Source organism: Panthera pardus, unplaced genomic scaffold (genome assembly GCF_024362965.1).
Source record: "Panthera pardus isolate Hobbes unplaced genomic scaffold, ASM2436296v1 HiC_scaffold_24, whole genome shotgun sequence".
NCBI classification, from domain to species: Eukaryota; Metazoa; Chordata; class Mammalia; order Carnivora; family Felidae; genus Panthera; species Panthera pardus.
Window position 1 is genome coordinate 40,108,609 of NW_026526810.1, and position 13,038 is coordinate 40,121,646.

The 13,038-nt window shown below is 35.7% G+C and overlaps 1 protein-coding gene and 1 long non-coding RNA gene across 11 annotated transcripts in view; one reads left to right on the forward strand and one right to left on the reverse strand.

The window, feature by feature from the left end:
* Positions 1–13,038, reverse strand: part of TCF12 (transcription factor 12) — a 377,037-nt gene that overhangs the window by 237,598 nt on the left and 126,401 nt on the right. The window lies entirely within an intron of this gene.
* LOC109262935 (uncharacterized) overlaps positions 1–13,038 on the forward strand; it is a 33,998-nt gene that overhangs the window by 19,924 nt on the left and 1,036 nt on the right. The window lies entirely within an intron of this gene.

The window sequence follows — 13,038 nt, forward strand, 5'->3', positions numbered from 1 at the left end:
CAGCCATTGGATATACACTACCCCCAAAGACTGGTATGACAAGGTCAAGATGGCCCCCTTCAGGAGAAGGCAACTCTTAAAAAAGGGACTCTGGTGAGAGTTGTCCAGCAACATTCCAGCAACTTGAAAAATAAATGTTCAATCCTGGAAGCACTCCACTGCATTCACAACATGGCATGAGAGAAATGTTTTATATCTTGATTGAAGTATTGATTATATAGGTGTGTATACATTTATCAAGTTCACTGAAATGTATATTTAAGATCCATTTATTTCACTGTATGTAAATTCTATCCCCCCTCCTCCCACTATGTGCTTTAAAAAATGTTATACTCCTATTCTGAACCCCCTCTCTCCCCAAAACACCCCAGAATTAAATACTAACAAAGTACAACTTGGAATGAAGAGAGACAGAAGATTTAATTTTAAAAACAAGGAATAGTATGAGTCAAGCTACAGCATTTGAAACAGTAGTGGGTACCCGTAGCGATTGCCCCCCCCCCCCCGCCACCCCCATACTAGAGGCCAGGAAAGAAAAAGATGTTATTTGAAGTTCAAATAGAAGTCCACACTCATGTGGCAAGGATGATATACTGATGTGCTATAAAGTAGCAGTTAAGTCTTTGTTGAAGCAATGGAAGGCAAACATCTGGACACTTTTTTCATTAAAAAAAAAAGTACAAACCCAAGCCCTATCTTTCCATTACCTTTCAAATATTATTGATTCCCACAATGAATATCTCTTTTTCCCCAATTTTGGGACTGGCAATATGAAATAAAATAATTGATCATTACCAATGTAAACATTATCATGCTATCATATATTTAAAATTACGCTCCGACAGCAACATGCAGAAGGTTGAAACTAGACCACTTTCTCACACCATTCACAAAAATAAACTCAAAATGGATAAAGGACCTGAATGTGAGACAGGAAACCATCAAAACCTTAGAGGAGAAAGCAGGAAAAGACCTCTCTGACCTCAGCTGTAGCAATCTCTTACTCGGCACATCCCCAAAGGCAAGGGAATTAAAAGCAAAAGTGAACTACTGGGACCTTATGAAGATAAAAAGCTTCTGCACAGCAAAGGAAACAACCAACAAAACTAAAAGGCAACCAACGGAATGGGAAAAGATATTTGCAAATGACACATCGGACAAAGGGCTAGTATCCAAAATCTATAAAGAGCTCATCAAACTCCACACCCGAAAAACAAATAACCCAGTGAAGAAATGGGCAGAAAACATGAATAGACACTTCTCTAAAGAAGACATCCGGATGGCCAACAGGCACATGAAAAGATGTTCAACGTCGCTCCTCATCAGGGAAATACAAATCAAAACCACACTCAGATACCACCTCACGCCAGTCAGAGTGGCCAAAATGAAGAAATCAGGAGACTATAGATGCTGGAGAGGATGTGGAGAAACAGGAACCCTCTTGCACTGTTGGTGGGAATGCAAATTGGTGCAGCCGCTCTGGAAAGCAGTGTGGAGGTTCCTCAGAAAATTAAAAATAGACCTACCCTATGACCCAGCAATAGCACTGCTAGGAATTTATCCAAGGGATACAGGAGTACTGATGCATAGGGGCACCTGTACCCCAATGTTTATAGCGGCACTCTCAACAATAGCCAAATTATGGAAAGAGCCTAAATGTCCATCAACTGATGAATGGATAAAGAAATTGTGGTTTATATACACAATGGAATACTACGTGGCAATGAGAAAAAATGAAATATGGCCTTTTGTAGCAACATGGATGGAACTGGAGAGTGTGATGCTAAGTGAAATAAGCCATACAGAGAAAGACAGATACCATATGGTTTCACTCTTATGTGGATCCTGAGAAACATAACAGAAACCCATGGGGGAGGGGAAGGGAAAAAAAAAAAAAAAAAGAGGTTAGAGTGGGAGAGAGCCAAAGCATAAGAGACTGCTAAAAACTGAGAACAAACTGAGGGTTGATGGGGGGTGGGAGGGAGGGCAGGGTGGGTGATGGGTATTGAGGAGGGAACCTTTTGGGATGAGCACTGGGTGTTGTATGGAAACCAATTTGACAGTAAATTTCATATATTAAAAAATAAAAAAAAAATAAAAAAAATAAAAAATTACGCTCCGAAGAACTATACAAAGAGCCTAAAAGAACATTGTTCAGATGGTTAATTCTTTCAGAGGTTTCTGAAGAATTAATGCATGAAGGCTATTTACATGTGAAAAGTGAAATATTATTTTAAATCAATATCAGATTAAAAGTGAATTTTATCGCCTTATGAGTACATATGGTTCTGTGCACGTTTAACTATAAATTTGTAGGTTTCCAGAGGATAAAGGATACACAAATAAGTAAAATAAATAGTAGCAAATTATGTTCACTAACAATGTTAAGTTAGTACAAACCAAAATGATGTACTAAAACCTACATAAATGACAGCAAATGCAAGCCTTTTACAAAACAGTAAAGAAGATTTGGTCTTTCGCCATGGTTACAACTTCACTGAAAGAATACGAATGGTGGCCTTAAGTTGGTAAATCCATCCAATTACATTCAGGAAGTAAACTAAAATTAAAAGATGAGACAGTAAATACATAGTTACTTCTGAAAATTTAATGCAAGTCAAAGGTAGAAAAATTGATGTTTAAAACCATGTGTTTTGGGGTGCCTGGGTGTCTCAGTTAGTTAAGCAACAGATTTTTGCTTTCAGCTCAGGTCTTGATCTCAGGGTTGTGAGTTCAAGCCCCACACTGGGCTCTGCGCTGGGCTTGAAGACTACTTAAAAAACGTGTGTGGGGGCGCCTGGGTGGCTCAGTCAGTTGAGCGTCCGACTTCGGCTCAGGTCATGATCTCGCGGTCTGTTGAGTTCGAGCCCCGCGTCGGGCTCTGTGCTGACAGCTCAGAGCCTGGAGCCTGCTTCGGATTCTGTGTCTCCCTCTCTCTCTGCCCCTCCCCTGCTCATGCTCTGTCTCTCTCTGTCTCAAAAATAAATTTAAAAAACGTTAAAAAAAAATTAAAAACAAAAACAAAAAACGTGTGTGTGTGTGTGTGTGTGGGCGCGTGCAACCAGTATTCAAGAGGAAGGTTTTTTTCAGCTAAGGATAAAATTTTGTTTATAAAATTTTCAGAAATATTTGTTTGCCTTCACGATCCACAAAGCACAGCAGGGAGGGAAATGAAGAATACTTTAGTAATGCTTTTGTGCTACTGCAGCAAGATACTACTTCTCATTCCTAAAAGATGACCTTCAATTTCTGCTCAAGGCAATGTTCTCCATAACCCAGTCAACTTGTGGTCACTTACCTCCATTACAATTTATTATATTAAGTATCTCCATTAAATTATTCAATTTATTATTTTAAAACAGTTTTAAGTATATGACATCATTATCTTGTTCAGTCTTTTTGAAAATAAGATGATAATCAAGATATAAATAGAAATGAGACTAACCTAATGCAACTGTTTATAGACCTACTTCTTTGGTAACCTTGATATACAGATGGAGGTCTAGAATTTCACAATTTTATTTTATAAACATCTATGATAAAATAAACTGTACTGCTGAGTATCATTTAAAATATTTTTAAAGTATCATTTAAAATACCTTTAAGTCTTTGAAATCCTATGGAAAAAGTGGTCAACAGTAAAATGCTGGTAAAATATTTTTAGTTGGCAATATTTCCTAAAGCAGGAACCCCATTCATTCTGACTTTGTTCTGAGTGAGTTTGGGTGAGTTAGCCATCATTTTCCCAGTAAAACCCCTAAAACCTTCAACCCAAAGAATCTGTAAAGATGAAATGCACAATTTAAATATATTTTTGCCCAAGAGCAAGGAACTAGACTTGGATTCTTGACCTCCTCAATTATTCATAACAAGAGAGAATAGATGGATACATATGACCTTATAAATTGTTCAGAGGTACTTTAGCAGAGAAGAGGAATGAAAAAAATCACTATACTTTGATTTCACAGTAATTAAAAACAAATCTGTGTTTTCTATCAACTCATCAAACGAACACACTCAATTCTAAGTGGTGTTATCTATCCCCCCCTTGTCAGTCTCAAAGTGGAAAGACTTGAACTGTATTGATTTACCCAATTCTATATCCATACACAATATCAAATATCTTCGTTGTTTGGTATTCCTCCCACCTCTTTTTAACATATGAACCCGTGGTCTAGTTTCTTCTTCTGACTTTTTTCAAAACATCATTCCTCTTTGATCAGGTTGGCTTTCAATTCTCCTGCTGTCCCAGAAAAGCCTCTCAATATCTCCCTTGGATTGATGGGTGTGTATACGTTTATCAAGCTCAGTGAACTGTACATTTAAGGGAAAGATATTTATTGAGAATGTGAAGAAAATCTGACATATTATAACATTTAATGTATTTATTCCAGAAGTTTAGGAGTGGATCTAGCTGACTTCCCCTCAATTTCTCTCATCAGTCTGTCTTTTCAACTCAACAAAGCAGACACAATACATAAACTGTAACTATCAAAGCCATACCAGGAAAATTTGCTTTACAGTCTAGCTGGATCCAAGTACAATCCCTGACTTTTCCATTTACTAGGCATATGACGACTCTGTTAAGACTGTTTCTTCCAAGGGGCAGCTGGGTGGCTCAGTGGGTTAAGCATCTGACTCTTGATTTTGGCTCAGGTCATGATCTCAGAGTTTGTGGGTTTGAGCCCTGCATCAGGCTCTGCACCAACATTGCGAAACCTGCTTGGGATTCTCTGTCTCCTTCTTTCTCTGCCCCCCCTCTGCTTGTGTTCTCTCTGTCACAAAAGATAAATAAACATTAAAAAAAAGACGCTCTTCCTCAAAAAAATGGAGGTTGATAACAGTACATAACTTACAGCCTAAGTGAAAATGAAATGAGATGATACTTGCAAGGCACTTAGTGCAGTATCTGTCACATAGTAAATGCCCAATAAATGTAAGCTGTTTGAAACTTCAGAAAAGGCCTTTTCATTCTCATTGTCAGACAACTCATCTAACAATCTTGCCATTGAGTAAAATTGGGGAAGGCAGGTATCTGATGCTTAATGAAGTGACTGAATCTAAGTTGGATTTCCCATTTGTGGTACTGCTTCTTCCTCTCTGACTGGAATACTGATAACCTGCTGAAGCAATTATTTTCTGTGTTTAGAAATCCTCAGTAGGAATGACTAATTACTTACAGTAAATCATGTCATCTTTAAAAACCTAACCATAAAGTACATCTGGGTTATACTGCAAAGATAATCAGACTGCAAAAACATTTAAGTTCATGCCAAATCAATGTTGGTTTCCCCACTTTTATGAGAATACAAACCTAGAAAATAAAAAGGAAATAGTATCTTCATACTATGGGGGTGAAAAATACGATTTGAGGTAGTAGGCCAAGCATAGTTCAAGATGTATGACTTGAACGGAACATCTTTTTCTTTGCTTGAGTTTTCTCATTTGTGAAAATCCAGTAACACTGGCTCTGCCTACTTAAATGAGACAGCATACAAAAATGCCTGGAAATCTTGCATGTAGTAGTTCCTAAGTTTACAATTAACTATCCTCACAAAACCCTTTCCCTGCAAAGTTTCAGTGGGTTGTTTAAAAAGATTAAGGTAACACATGACAGCAAATATTATCATTATGTCATTAATTATATCTGTTTCCCAATTTCCCAATTTCTATTCAAGAAGCATTTACCAAGTAACTACTCTGAGTGAGGAATCATACTTGGTCATTCACTTCCTCATCATGTTTCTTTCACTTGGCATTTTATATCATATGTGTAATAGGCATCAGCACCACAAATGATCAAGTTAAAGTCAATAAACAGATGAAGTTACCCCCCTTACATACTTCTTTACATTTTATATCCACAGGCCTCAAGACACGTATTTGTATTGAAAACATAATAAATCTATGAACCTTTAAAAATACTGCATTATTTCCAAGCAGAAGATGTGGCCTTAAAAATAGTTCTGTAAAAGAAACTAACCTGAAAATCACATGTGAATTAAAGTCAGAATGAAAGCTTTAATTCTAACACAGTAAAGTTAGAGGCATTTAATTCTGGCCAGAAAAAAATGTATAAAAGCAAGACTGATAAAAATATTAGAATAGTTAGAAAAGAAGAAATATTAGTAAGGTGAATCAGTCACAAAGCTGGAACTCTATCTGAGCATGATGATTCATTCAACAAGAATATATGCCCTGGAAGAGTTTCTCTAATGAACAAGAAGTTCATTGGAATAAAAATATAGTTGACCCTTGAATGGCATGGAGAGGGTGGGAGGGAATAGGGGCACCAACTACCTACATGGTCAAAAATCCGTGTATAACTTTTGATTCCCTAAGAACTTAACAGCTTTACTGTTAACAGAGGTAGACTTGCTGATAACACAGTCGATTAACACATTTTTATATGTATTATATTTTATTCTTATAATAAAGTAAGCTAGAGAAAAGAATATTTTATTGAGAAAATCGTGAGATTAAGTATTGTACTATATTGACTGAAAGAGATCCACATATAAGTGGACTCAAACAACTGAAACCTGTGTTGTTCAAGGGTCAACTGTAACTAAATTACAGTGTAAGAAGTGTTAAACCACACTTAAAAAAAAATCCGCAGGTAAATTCTTAACAAATTTAAAACCCAGTAGTCATATGGCTCATTATAGCACAGACTTATTATAATGTGTTCTGACTTATATTTCCAAGATGATATACATGCAATAATTCAATTACTATTTCCCAGTTACTCCTCTTAGTTTAAGGATTTCAACACCTATCATCTCTGCTTTTTCACTTTTCTCATTTTATTTAAAAGCTTTTTCTTTGTTTCCAATTTGAAAGTATCCAATTTGAATATACAAAATCATTCTACTTTATTTTCCTTTTATCAGTTAAGCTTCTTTTAATAAAAATTTTCTTTCCATCATAGTTTAAAGTAAAAAAATCAAGGTACAAACTGCATATTCATCATGGTAACTGTAATGCCTCAGGGGGAAAAACTGGAAGAAATACAAAAAGTGTTTAATAGCTTCATGTGAAAAGTTGGATTCTTATTGTTTTCCTTTTTATCATTTTTCAACTTTTCTAAAAGGAGTTTATATTATTTGAAAATTTTAAAATAATTTTATAGAATTTAAAAATAAGGGTTTTTTTTTTTGAAAAAATGTAAGCTAAACTAAAAGCAATCGCTGAGCAAATAAATACAGAACTACTTCCAGTTTAACATACATTTAAATATTCTCTCTCGGGGCGCCTGGGTGGCGCAGTCGGTTAAGCGTCCGACTTCAGCCAGGTCACGATCTCGCGGTCCGTGAGTTCGAGCCCCGCGTCAGGCTCTGGGCTGATGGCTCGGAGCCTGGAGCCTGTTTCCGATTCTGTGTCTCCCTCTCTCTCTGCCCCTCCCCCGTTCATGCTCTGTCTCTCTCTGTCCCAAAAATAAATAAAAAACGTTGAAAAAAAAAAATAAAAAAAAAAAAATAAAAAAAATAAATATTCTCTCTCAATTACATATAACTCAAATACAATTACAAAAAAACTTCAAGAAATTCAGTATCTTTTACTTCACTGACATTTCAGTGACTTAAATATTCCTCTTTTTAAAAATTTTAAATTTAAATTTAAAAAAATATTTTGTTTATCATTTTTGAGAGAGACTGTGCACAAGGGAGGGGTGGAGAGAAGGGGAGAAGCAGAGAAGGGGGAAGGGACAGAGAGGGAGACAGAGGATCCGAGGCAGGCTCTCTACTGTCAGCACAGTGCCTGATGGAACCATGGAATCAGGAACTCAGGAACCATGGAATCATGACCTGACCTAAAGTCAGATGCTTAACTGACTGAGCCACCCAGATACCTCTTAAATATTCTCTTAAATGAATTAAGAACACCAAATTTCTCCAAAGAACACATACAGATAGCCAAATATGTTTATTTATTTTTTGTGACAGAGAGAACACAAGCAGAGGAGGGGCAGAGAGAGAAGGATACAGATATGAAATTCTTAACATCATTAATCATCAAAGGAATGCAAATCAAAACCACAATTAGGTATCACCTCACAACTGTTAGGATGGCCATTACAGAAAACAAACAAAAAACAATAAACAAAAAAAGTATAGGTGAGGATCTGGAGAAATTGGAACCTTGTACACTGTAGGTGGGAATGTAAAATGGTGCAGCCACTGTGGAAAACAGTATGGAGGTTCCTCAAAAAAATTAAAAATAGAACTACCATATGATCTAGCAATACCACTTCAAGTTATTTATCCGAAAGAACTAGAGACAGGATTTTGAAGAGATATTTGCACTTACTCTCATGTTCACTTCAGCATTATTCACAATAGCTAAGAGATAACAAATATCCATCAGTGGATGAACAGATAAAGAAAATGCAGTATATTCATCCAATGGAATATTATTCAGCCTTAAAAAACAAAGGTCTTTTCTTAGGTTACAACATAGATGAACCTTATGCTAAGTGAAATAAGTGACTCACAGAAAATACAAATACTGCATGAATCCATTTATATGAGATATAAAGTAACCAAATTCACAAATACAGGAAGTAGAATGATGGTTGCCAATGGCCAGGGGAAGGAATGGGGTGTTGTTTAATGGGTACAGAGTTTCAGTCATGCGTGATGAAAAAGTTCTAGAGATCTGCTATGCAACAACGAGCATACAGTTAACAGTACTGTACAGTACACTTGAAAGTTTGCTAAGAGAGTATATCTAATGTTAACTATGGGTTTTTTTTTTTTACCACAATTAAAAGAAAAAAGAACACCTAATAACTTGTAAGGAAAAATATTCATATGTAAATAACCCCATCCTATGGGGGGCGAAATCACTGTTTTCTGAACATAAAGAAAAGTGATAACCATTTCTTAGATCTTTTTATTTCTGTAAGAATGATCTGTTTTCATTCCTTAATTCTATCTTTGAAGAGATCTTCCTACTTGTGTTTCCCTTTCTCCACGGCCACCTGATGAGCTACAACTGAGTCAGACTTGTAACCAGCTAGGGATTCATTTTTTTTTATTTTATCCCTTGCCATAAAATAAGGTAAAAGGCATTTTTGTAATTACATCAAGTAAATGCCACACAGGCAAGGGTTGGAAAATGGCAATTAAAGTTACAATATAAAATACACTGCAAACATAGCAGATCCTATGGGCCCCAATCCAAGACTTACAACAAAATGTATTCAGTAAACTTTTGATGTAATAGCCATGTCTTCTTCTTGTGTCACCCAAAATAACTTTAATGAATATGAAGAAAGACAGTACGCTAGTAATGGGATTAAGTAAAACAATAAATGGATTTTAACAAAAGTGAAAGGCAGCATTCTTCATACAAACTAAATGGCTACTATAAATTTCGAAAGACCATTTTCTTTAAAAATTACCCCCAAAAACGCCCTCAATTACTTTTGCTTATGTATAAGTGATGTCTTTTGTATTTAACTCCAACAGTTGCCAAAATAAGCCCATTTACATGTGATGCCTGTCAACTAGCAAATTTACATTTGGATTTTGTTGGCTTTGGACCCTGCATTCTGTTCTCTTCTTTGTGCCATTGTTGTTTTTAGGTTTGGCAGTACCTCTAGATCTTTGTTTAACTTAGTTCCTTTGTCTAACTTCTGCAGTATATACACATTATAAAATTAGCATGAAACAACATTTCAGTTTCCATCACCACAATTAATTCCTACCATGGCAGAAGTCTTGCAAATTATGCTTATGTGAACCCAAAAAGAAAACACACACACACACACACACACACACACACACACACACACACACACACACACAGAAACACACACACACAGAAACACAGCACCTGATTTCCCCACCTAAAGATGTAAAAGCAAATAAGAGAAAGAACTATTTGGTTCAATGGTACACACAGAAGATTCATCATGAAGATCACATACAATTTTAATGTATTAAAAGTTAAGTAATCAGAGATGACCCCAACAGTCAGAGCTAAATTTGTTTGGCTGCCAAAAAGCCCATCTTTCTCTTCACCTTTGTTTTCTTCCAATGTATTTTTAGCTCTGTCTAATACAAAAGTACTTTATGTCAGGTAGAGTCTCCTGCCTCAAATTCATCATGTAACTGTGAAAATGATAGCTTAATTTGTTACAGTTAATACTTGAAAGACTCAGGATAGATTCACCTAAATGGATCATGCAGTGGATCAATAATTTAAATACCACTTACAAAACACTGTGAATTTGATCTTCAGTACTTTATGGTGAAACTTGAAAATTTGTATGGATATCCTACCTACACATAAGCAGAGAACTTGACTATAATAACTTTTATAATACACATTTATATTATCATGAATATACTTAGTTTCCTTCATATTCATATTATGAGTAAGTTAATTATCCTAAATGCAATTTTTCATCCTAATCAAGGCAGGAATTTCATTAGGAAAATTCAAAAGACTTTTCCCAGCTATGAACTATGTTCTTGTACTTACATCTGATTGTGAGATATTCTCGATGTTCTGAGAACTCACAGCCCTTCAAAAATAAATCAATCACTGGGCTAAGACTTTATATGAAAGGGCTTTTATCCCCCACTGAATACAAACCTAAAAACAGCTGTTCTTTCATTTGAAGGTTGAGCTCTTATTCATATCACTTCTGGAGGGGAGAAAAGCCAGTAAAGCTATTTTTCAGAAAGTCAAACTCAGTTCCTATGGAACTCCTTTCCATCTGTTCCCTGACATTTCAGTCAGGTTATGCACTTGCCAAAGAGCTCTCTTTGAATACTGAATCCACTGGTAAAGACAAATGGGGGAAGAATCAATTTGTTACTAAATATCATTAATTTAAAATATGAAAAGCTATCATGCATTATGTCAAAATAGGCTCTACAATCAAATATACAGTCCGTGTTATAAACAAAATCAGGAATGTAGAGTGAACAAGAAATTAATGGTTCAGAATTTTTTGCTACTTACTTGCACTAAAAATTTATTCTATGAAGGACAGATAATAAATAAGAACTGATACAATCACATTTTCATGGAGAAAAGAGTGCATCTTATAAGAAAATAAGGCTCTTGAAAGGAGCCTGGGAATCATAGTGCAAGGAACTTTTAAAAAAGTATTTTAATAATAAAAGTTTCATTCAGGGAATAAAGTGAGAAGAGATACTCATGCATTTCATGTTTCCATATTTATTGGAGAAGTTGATCAAGAAAGATACAATTTTTAAAGCAGAAGTTAAAGATACTAGATCAAAAAGTAATAAAGATAACTGATACAAAGAAATAACTAAGTCTGAATGACAACTAACCATGACTTCACAATCTCAAAGAACTGTGACTACTTAGTGATCAGTAACTACTGTGTCAGAAGGAAGGCAGATTAATAACTCTACTTGTCCTTAAGAAGGTGCAAAAGAAAGCCTGAAACTGTACAGATTAATTGGTTCATGATTCTTATAAAGCTGATCTGGAACAAAGAAAGTCCACTGATTCAATAATCAAGCATAATCCACAGACAGCCAGGGAACAAAGTTTATTGAGGTGGGGATGGGGAAGGACAGGAAGGAGAAAGACACAAGACCAATCTCTCTTAGATTTCCTCCTGAGGGGTAAATATAATGTCAAAAGTAACTCTTGGGCTTAATTTATTTATTCTTTATTCTTTTCTTTCCCCCAGCATGATAAGTGTACTCTTTAATCCCCATTCCCTATTTCCCCCTTCCCTCCACCCACCTCCTTTTTGGTAACTACCAGTTTATTCTCTGTGGTTAAGAGTCTATTTCTTGGTTTCTCGCTCTCTCTCTTGCACACAATTTTCCTTTGTTCATTCGGTTTGTTTCTTAAATTCCACATATGAGTGAGATCATATAGTATTTGTCTTTCTCTGACTGACTTCACTTAGCATTATACTCTCTAGCTCCAAGCATATTGTTTCAAATACCAAGAATTCATTCTTTTTCATGGCTGAGTAATATTCCATTGTGTGTGTATATATGTATGTATACAAATGCATGTATGCATGCGCGCGCACGCGCACACACACACACACACACACACACACACACACTACATCTTTATCCATTTATCTGTCAATGGCCCCTTGGGATGCTTCCACTGTTTGAGTACTGTAAATAATGCTGCAATATTTTTCTTTTTGAAGACTTTAAAAATATTCTATGATATGGACTGTTCAAAGCAACAGTAAAAACAAAAGCCTAAGTTATGATTGTATAAAGGATATTTCTTGTCCTGCTTAAAGGGCTGACAGACAACAAAACCAAGGAGAGTAAAAACATTTGCTGAAATAGATGGAGAAGGATAAATGGATTCTGCACTGATCAGAAAAGATGCATAATCTGGACAGGGAAACCAACTTTAATGGCTAGGTGTACAAAAAACAGTGCAGTAACTCTGGCTAACAAAATGCTAAGGTGACTGCTTGAATATTTCATAGAGCCTCCTAAATGAGGTAAAGTAACACATGAGTTTCAATATGGGCAAATATGTAAGAAAAAAAAACCTCAAAGTCTGTTTACATGGTATTAGTCATTAGTGAACTCTCCATGAAATCATCAATTACCCAGAGAGGTGAACATGAATAGGTCCACTCAACCCTAACATACTAGAAGACAGTCTACAATGTACTTTGAGACATCTTAATTAAAATAAAAAGGACTAAAAAATTTTAGATAAATTTTTGTGAATTAAAGATCCAGAACAAACATAAAATCATACCAAGTAGTCTGGCCTAAACACTGAAGCTGGTTATACGTGTGTCAGGAGCATAGGAGGATGAGGGTAGGCAATCATTTAACAATTAAGAGCTAGGCAAGGTACTTCACCACAGAAATCATAGAATATGGAGTACATTTTCCTCTTTCCTTGTTTACACATTGGAAAACACAAACACACACACACACACACACACACACACACACACACACACACACACCACGCCAGAAAGGCTAAATCACTTACTCAGTGTCCTAACTCTCAATCTACTGTAGAATACAAGACATACGCACACTTTCA